This window comes from Myotis yumanensis, unplaced genomic scaffold (assembly GCF_028538775.1).
Source record: "Myotis yumanensis isolate MYYU_CA2020_CCGP unplaced genomic scaffold, mMyoYum1.0.hap1 SCAF_7, whole genome shotgun sequence".
In the NCBI taxonomy this organism is placed as follows: Eukaryota; Metazoa; Chordata; class Mammalia; order Chiroptera; family Vespertilionidae; genus Myotis; species Myotis yumanensis.
Genome location: NW_027223758.1, coordinates 23,250,828 through 23,260,385, shown reverse-complemented (window position 1 = coordinate 23,260,385; position 9,558 = coordinate 23,250,828). Strand labels below are relative to the sequence as shown.

Below are 9,558 nucleotides of genomic sequence, written 5' to 3'. Positions count from 1 at the left end.
ATAATCTCTTTCTTCCATCAGCCCAGACCTTCAGAACCATAATTGTGTCTTGAATAATCTTCCTAATAGGAGGAAATACTTTCCTGGCGAAGGAGGAGAGAGAGAGGGACATTTCCCAAAACCCTCTCTAGTCACTACTCACCATTTTCTTGCTAAGTTGCTAAATGCGATAAAAGTAAATAAGATTAAGTAAGTAATTAGGTATTCACTCAGCTTAGATCAGTCCCTAACTGGACATATTGTTAAATGCTCTATTATACTAGTAAGGTTTGATAGAGATATTTTTGTTTCCCTTTGGAGATTTTTTCTTCATAAAAATTGAGATGATTTAAGAAACAGTATATATTTAGGTCTGTGTTCACACAAATTGTTCTAAAAGAATAATATTGGAGAAAAAAATAACATTTTAAAGCTGCTGACTCACCTTTATGGTAATAGTCAATTGTGTGACAGAATCCAGTCTGTTATTTTTATAAGACAGCACCTTCATTACCTTAAGTTGTATAAAAAAAAAGAGTTCTTAACTGGAAGGTTAAATTTCACTGTTTATTCCCAATCATTGAAATATAATCAGATTGTGTGAAAACAAATCCATGTGCATGATTTTTGTAAGAGATACACCCAAAACATATGAGCATTGAAAATTTGAGTGTAAAAACATGGGGAAAATATATGGCAAGTATGAACCAAGTGAAATCTGGCATAATTATATTAAATAAATCAAAAAAGACTTTAAGATAAAAAATAAAGTTAGGGATAGAAAGGGTCTTTGTATAATGATAAAAAAAATTTAAAACAGGAGACTAAACTTGTATACACATATCAAAATAGTCTCCACAAAAATATATTTCTGGTAGACTAAAGAATTAATTTTCAAAGACAAAGTAAAATATTTGGAATAATATATATCTTTGGAGAAGGAAGGCTATTTGTTGTTATTGTTAAAAAATATGGAACGCTTCACAAATTTGTGTGTCATCCTTGTGCAGGGGCCATGCTAAACTTGTCTGTATCATTCCAATTTTAGTATATGCGCTGCCGAAGCAAGCACAAGGAAAGCTATCTTAAATAAGTCACAAAGTGCTAAATAAAAATATATATTTGACAAAATTAAATTAATAACCTTTTATAAAAAATATCATAGGGAAAATAAAGATTCTAAGAAGATAGTTGTGACATATTATATCATTTGTCAATCAAGTTACAGCACAATGAATTGTTATATATTTATACAATAGAAAATTAGTCAGTTGTGAAAATAAGTAAGGTCTACTTCTTATAACAAAGGGATGAATTAAAAATAAGAATACTATTGAGTGAAGAAAGCCAGTACCACAAAAAATATGTACAATATAATACATTTTTAATAAAATCAAAACTAAATAATGCATTGTTTAGGACTGTATACTTAGGAGACAAGCTGATCATGATATAGCAAAGAGTTATAAAAACAAGATTTAGAATAATAGTTATTCCAATGGTTGAGGAAAGACAGAGAATGAGAATACAGTGATTGCATCAATAATAATAATAGCTTAAATAAAATGGGAGAAGTTTAATGAGTTGTTAGTGCTGTGCTGTATGTTTTACCTGTATTCTTTGTATGCATGAAACATTACATATTAAAAAAATAAATGCATCTAATTGGGTCAGCACTACTTGCAACTTATCAAAATTAATTTAATTAAATTCAAAACAAAAAAATGGCTACAGAACTTTACATTTCAAAAGTCTAGTTAGTCTTTTGAAAAAATGAATTCAGTTAATAGTTTCAGGTGGAAGCTCTATATATACGAAAAGTATAAAAGTCGAGACAGAGAATGAGAGAATGAGAGAGAGAAAAGAGAAAATAGAATACTTACCATGCCCTATATTTTTGATATGATAAATCATGCTTTTTGGCATTATTTTTATCCCACCTGCTTCCCTAAAATGATAAGGAAGGGACTCAGTTGGATTAGAAGCATTCTTGGCATTTGCTATTCTGAATGTATTTTCCATCTTGAAGTCACTGTGCGTGAAGCCAGGAGCAATTACTTTTCAAGTGGATACAGTGTCACCACTTTTCAAGGTGTCATTGTCCTGCATTTCATCAGAACTGCTTGAGCCAGCTAGAGATTCACAAGCCAGGTATTACAAATAAATAGGGAATTGGAATTCTTTTCATCTGCAAATCAAGGAAATGCAAAATTGAGTTCTGACTAAAGAGGCACCCCCCTCTTTCTGAGAAAAGCATGTATGCTAACTGTTTTGGTGTGGTGCAAAGAAAGACTCATATTGGCAGTTCAAATACCTTTTTAAAAAAATGTTTTCTATCTTTCCAATTAAGTTTATTCTATAGAGAAACAATGGATTAACCATTTGCCAATTGATTTGTTTTTCTTCTTCCTGGCAATCTTGATGAACAGCCAGTTGTCTGAAGCTTGATTTACTAGATCTTATAGTATAGCAGATCAGTTGTGGCCATAGGACAGTGATGGCGAACCTTTTGAGCGGGTGTGTCAGCATTTTGAAAAACCCTAACTTAACTCTGGTGCCATGTCACATATAGACATTTTTTGATATTTGCAACCATAGTAAAACAAAGACTTATATTTTTGATATTTATTTTATATATTTAAATGCCATTTAACAAAGAAAAATCAACCAAAAAATGAGTTCGCGTGTCACCTCTGACACGCGTGTCATAGGTTCGCCTTCACTGCCATAGGACAACCAGAGTGGGCTTGCAGCCAGGCACTCAGAAGATATTCAGAAAGTAGCCTTTATTGCAGATGCACTAGTGCTGTGACTCAAGGAGTCAGTCTCCAAATCCTGAGTGATGAATATGGACGAAGCTTTCCCTGTATACCCTTAGTTTCTTTGTTCCCCAAATATGGATCAGAGGTGAGATAAAAAGATACATAATTTCCAGACTTTTTGCGGGCTTTGCAGCCCCCGTGAGTTGGGATGGGGGAAGTGAGATTACACTCAGAGGCTTGGCCTACCTGGCCCCAGTGCTGCCAACCCCCTCAGGGGGTTGTACATGGTTCATGGTTTATGGCTTCTATAAAAAGGCAGTATTCTGGGAAACAGGTTCTACAAGGCAGGACAGGCATCACAGATAATAATGGAGTTAATCGTGGGCTAGCAAGAGTGTGCAGCAGAATGCAGGTTACTGGCACAGATTCAGATAGCTAGTCCCCCCAAATGTCTTATTTTCGCTTTCAGGCTGATGGCTGCTCAGCCAGGTATTTCTCAGGTATGTAGGTGCCTGAGCGCTGACACACAGCATTGCTTAGATTCATATGCCCATGGGAAATTCAAATGACTTTTGGGTAATTTACTTGTTTAGAAATTATGTATCTTTTTACCTCACCTCTATCTTGACACAAGCAAATTTGACTCCAAGGGTAATTTTTTTTTATTATACATATATAAAATGTACAACTTGGTGAATTGATATACATATGCAGATGAGGTAAAAGTAGGTTTACAGTTGTTCATATGGAAAATAAATAAGCTCATCCTATATATCCTATATAATGAAAGGCTAATATGCAAATTGACCAAATGGCAGAACAACTGAACAACCGGTTGCTATGACGTGCACTGACCACCACGTGGCACGTGTGGAATATGGCAGGCATCGGCCATGGCGGGATGGTAGAGAAAGTGAGTGGGGGTGCCAGACCAAGGTGGGGTGCTGGTTGCTGTCATTGGGGTGAGCCTCTGGTAGTTACTGAAAATTCTTTGCTCCCGCACACCACGGTCCCACCCAGCGCTTGCACCTGCTGCTAGCGCTGGCCCTGCTTGCACCTGCTGCCAGTGCTGGAGCTGCTGCTCCCACCCGCGGCTGGTACTGGCCCCAATTTCTCTGTGCTGTCAGTGGGTGCAAGCAGGGCTGTGCCATCAGCGTGTGGAAGCAGCGGCCATGGGAGTGGGGCTGCCTGCAGACAGAGGATTGGGGGCTGTGATGGGAGGGGCTGGGCGGGGGTGCAGAGGATGGGCTGAGACCCGCCCCTGTGCCCACTGTACCTTTCAAGGTGCACGAATTCATGCACTGGGCTCCTAGTAACTAATAATACAAGAATAAACTGTGGTACTCACAACTGTAAAGCTATTTTTGCCCCACCCTGTACATTGTGCAATAACCTGCACAATAAAGCTAGTTAACATATCCATCACTTCATACATTGTTTTTGTTTTTTCTTTTCTTTTGGTAGTGACAGCACTTAGTATTAGCCTTCTTTGTAAATTTCAAGTACACAGTACGATATTGTTACCTAGAGTCACCATGCTTTGCATTAGATCTCCGGAACTTACTGGTCTTGCAAAACTGAAATTTGACTGGCATCTCCCAATTTTATTTTTCTTCTGGCCCCTGGTAACCAACATTCTGCCTTCTGCTTCTATGAATTTGACTACTTTAGATCCCATATATAGGTAAGATCATACAGTATTTATCTTTCTGTGTCTGATTTCAATTAGCACAATGTCATTCAGGTCCATCAATGTTGTCACACATGGCATATTGTCCTTCTATTTAAGGCTGAATAATATTCCATTGTTTGATATACCACATTTTCTTTTTCCATTTATCTATCAATGGAAATTAGTTTGTTCCCAGATCTTAGTTATTATGATTAATGCTGCAATGAACATAGCAGTGCAGGTATCTCTTTGAGATACTCATTTTATCTCCTTTGGGTGTATACTCAGAAGTGGGATTGCTGGATTATTTGGTAGTTTTTCTTTTATGTTTTGAGAAGCCTCCATATTATTTTCCCATAAAGTCTGTACCAATTTATATTCCCACCAACACTGTACCAGGGTTCCCTTTTCCCCATATCCTCACCAAAAACTTATCTTTTGTTTTTTAAATAATAGTCCCCTCCTAACAGATTTGAGGTGTTATCTCATTGTGAATTTGATTTGCATTTCTCTGATGATTAATGATGTTGAGCACTTTTTCACATATCTCTTGGCCATTTATGTCTTTATTAGAAAAATATTCAGGTCCATTCCCTATTTTTAAATCAGGTTATTTGTGTATGTGTGTGTGTGTGTGTGTGTGTGTGTGTATTTCTATTGAATTGTATGATGAATTCTTTATATATTTTTGAAATTAACCTCTTATCAGATATATGGCTTGCAAATACTTTCTCCCATTCTGTATGTTGCTTTTTCATTCTGTCAATTGCTTTCTTTGCTGTGTAGAAGATTTTTATTTTGATATAGTTCTAGTGTTTATTTTTGCTTTTGTTACCCATGCTTTTGGTGTCATATCTAAAAATTCATTGTCAAGACCAATGTCAAAGAGCTTTTCCTCGGGAGTATTTTTTTGACATATGACACTAAAAAAATATATTCACCGCCCCTAAAAATGCCAAATTCCCAGTGAGTCTCAAAAAAAAAAAAACAACACACCAAACTATCTTCAATGCATCAGTTATTTTTCCATATGAATGTAATAGCTTTAAGAAAATTACAGTTCTATTTATTTTTATTTTTTGGATTTTAGATGAAATATTGTGTTCAAAATGAGTACATAAAAGAGACAATTCTTGAACCACACATGTGCACTGTTGTGAAAGTTAAGCATACATAACTGGCCTACTTTACACACACACACACACACACACACACACAACACGTACACCACTTAATCTATTTAAAATTTGTTCCTAGCCTCTAAATCCCCCAGGCCTTAGGGAAATAAAAGCAAAACCATAGCTATATAATTGCATAGATCCAACTGTGTCGTATTAACCCAGTCACTTCGTGAGCTAATTCATGCGCCATGTGTCCACAAAACCTCGGTGTGTTTAAGATTTATAATGAAAATTTTTTTTTTCTGCCTTGTTTAAGGATCCATGAAGTGTGTCGTCATCATACAAATTCTTATGGGTGGACTGACCCTACTTTTCCTAAATCTGGCCTTTCTTTTTTATTATGTCACCAGTTTATAGCAAAGGATTTGGCCTTGTTTCCTAAAAAGGCATTCCAGCTTAAAACACAAGATATTAAAAGAAAAATCCTGACAGTGCATTTGAGGAAGTTCCCTGAATTTCTCCCTGTTTCTGGAGGGAAACATTCTAAAAATTCAATTTCTATCCATGAACATCTGTGATTTAAAAATGCCCACTAAGGAACACTGTCTATAAGCCTAGAATAGTGAAACAATAAAAGACTATGTTAGTCCAGCTCCTCTGAGAAAGAGATGCCAAGACAGGATTAAACACAAAGGGTAGGATTTGTTTTTTGTGGGGTGAGGGGAACATGGGAAAAAGCATGAGGATGGAGCTGGGAAAAGCTGGGAGAGCTCAGGCCACAGTGCACATCTGACCTGGAGTGAAAGTGAGCGTGAAGGAAGACAAGATGGAAGTTTCCTAGACCATTTGACATGTAAGTTTCAGCAAGGCCTTGAGCCAAAGCCAGTCACCAGAGGAGTCCAGTGTCCCCTAGAAAGGGACCTGCCCTAGAATGAGCTGTGATATGCTCAGTCATTGGCTGGGAGCAGCTCACGGGAGGTACGGTCTCAGAGCCAACGCAGGGATGGATTGTAGAGCTCAGTGACTGGGGCCCTGGGATTTCACTCTCGTGCCATAATTATCTTCATATGCCTTATAATTCTTTGTGAAAGATGAATATGTTGCATGAGGTAATAAGAACTGAGATACATAGGCATTGAGTGTGAGGTTTTATGTCAATCTGGCTAAGAGCTGGACTATGTATGATGTTTGCCCTCCCTATATGTATAAAAGACCTTACGTTTCTCTGGTGTCCTTGTTTTTGTCTCCCTTTGACTTCGAGTTTCCCTGAGTGTACCTGTCATGTCTTTCAGCTGTAATCCACTATCCACTGCTGTATAACTATGATAAATATAAAATCCAGGAGCTGCATTGATGATGCTATAAAGTGTGGCTGAGGGGATGAGATCTTTAATGTTATAGCTAAATCGCAGTCCTTTAGTGGGTCTATGTCTCTGGGACAAGACTTGCAAGACAAGTGTTTTTCCAATGGAAAAGCTTTTATTTTATTTCTGACCCCTTCTTGCATCCTACTCCCTTACCTAGTTACAGCATCCCTGTTCCATTTTCTCTAAGCCCCATTTCCTGTTGACAATGTTGCTCCTCTGTTAGGCGAGACAGAAAGGCTAAGGAGACTGAAGTGGCAGGAATGTTTTTCTGGTAGATGATGGGACAATGCTCTGGAAAAGTCTTTTACCCTGGGGCACAAGCCTTCATTATAGAGAAGGTTTTGGGCATTTTTCAAAGTGATTATTCTTCCACTTCCAGCCAGACTATGGGGGGTTGGGAGGGTCTGTCTTAGATCTTCACTGTGAGAACCTAGTGAGGTTCCTGGAAGTAAATCCCAGAAATGTGTGGTGAACTTCTAACACTTGCCTCCTGTATTCACCTCTTTTTTTAAAAATATATTTTATTGATTTTTTACAGAGAGGAAGGGAGAGAGATAGAGAGTCAGAAACATCAATGAGAGAGAAACATCGATCAGCTGCTTCCTGCACATCTCCTACTGGGGATGTGCCCGCAACCCAGGTACACGCCCTTGACCGGAATCAAACCTGGGACCTTTCAGTCCGCAGACCGACGCTCTATCCACTGAGCCAAACCAGTTTCAGCTGTATTCACCTCTTGAACAGGGATTAGACCTGCAACCAAGGTATGTGCCCTGATTGGGAATCGAACCTGCAACCTTTTGGTGAATGGGACAATGGTTCAACTCACTGAGCAACCCGACCAGGGCTATATTTTTATTTAGTCATTCTAATCATTGTGTAGTGGTATTTTATCATAGTCTTCATGTGCATTTTGCTCATGGCCAGCGATGTTAAACACCTTTTCATATACATATTTGTCATACATACTTTGCTCATTTCTAATTAGATTGTTCATTTTCTTGCTGTTGAGTTTACAAAATTATTAATATATCCTAGATCCAAGTTCTTTGTCAGATATTTAATTTGCAAATAATTTCTCCCAGTATATGGCACGTTTTTTTACCATCTTAGCAGAGTATTTTGCAAAGTGACATTTTTTATTAATTTTAATGAAGTTTAACTTACTGGTTTTTAAAATAGATACGCATTTGGTAACATGTCTGAGAAACCATTATTTAATATTTTTCAATAGATTAAAAATAGTAATAGACAAATTATAAAACAGAAAATTGTAATGAAAGGTATTTTTGAGAGGTGAATGAAACATACATAATAGTATATGTTTATATAATATATAATTATGTGTATGATTATAATGTTCATATGTACACACATATATGTAACCACAAAATAAATTTATCAAATAAGTCATACCTAAAGGAAAATATTAAATTGTAGAGGAAACTTAGAGATATATTAGAGTATTTGCATAGCTTTATGTTATTAAATTTGAAAACTGTGATGAAGTGTATGAAAATTTTAAATACTAAATAATGGCCTGGCTGGTGTAGCTCAGTGGTTGAGCATCAACCTTCGAACCAGTAGGTCACAGTTCAATCCTGGCCGAGGCACATGCCTGGATTGTGGGCTCGATCCCCATTTGAGGGCATGCAGGAGGCAGCCAATCAATGATTCTCATCATTGATGTTTCTATTACTCTCTCCATCTCCTTTCCTCTTTGAAATTAATAAAAATATATTTTAAAATACTAAATAATGAAATTATCATGTAGAATATGCAGTAAATAGTTAAATATCTACTTACATAATGAGAAAATAAATTATATTTTCATCCTGAATACTTTCAAACAATAAAAATGTAAACCCTTTTATGTCTGTATTTTATGCAATTTTAGAATAAAGGACAAAAAATTCAATAAACTAAATTAAAGCAGTTATTATTGAAATCAAATCATGACAAAGTAACACAGGTGGTAAAAAATTGGCCAGTTTATATTATACTCAATAAAAACATAAAATATATATAAGACATATTATCAATTACAGTAATAACTGAAGTTAATACTAAAATTTTAGAAAATCTAAATTTTCAGAAATCCACTAACAGATTAGCTATATTAATAAGTCAATGTATAAAAAGTTACAATTATTTTAGTACATTTAAAAAGACACAATTATTTTAATACATTTAAAGAGGAAGTTCAATTATCTAAGGAACAAATCATTTTGATAATATAGTAATATAATTATTTTTATTAAAACATAATTTACATATATGTATATAAGTATATGTAGATAATTTTATATGTGTATTTATAGCACATAAGAATAACCAGCATCATAATTAATGTTGAAACACTAGGCACTGTCCCCTTTCAACTAGGAACAAAAGAAGTACAATTGCAATCATTGCTATTCTTTATAATTGTTCTGAAAATATAAAGGATGTAAATACTAGAAGTAGGAAGAAAATTATTATTCTTATTTGCAAATTATGTGATTATACATTCAGTCAACTTTAAGTAAAGCAACAATAATTAGAACTAGTGGGAGAATTTAGTAGTGTGGTCGATCACAAAATAAGTAGCCAAGTACAGTTTTCTTATATAATAATACTAGAAGCCCTGTGCACAAATTCATGCACCAGTGGGGTCC

General features: G+C 35.8%; 1 non-coding gene across 1 annotated transcript; it reads right to left on the bottom strand.

The window, feature by feature from the left end:
- Nucleotides 1–944: 944 nt before the first annotated feature.
- LOC139014838 (U6 spliceosomal RNA) lies at nt 945–1,051 on the bottom strand. The gene has a single exon (XR_011472363.1). It is a non-coding gene; the product is annotated as a U6 spliceosomal RNA (small nuclear RNA).
- Between the last annotated feature and the right edge of the window lie 8,507 nt (nt 1,052–9,558).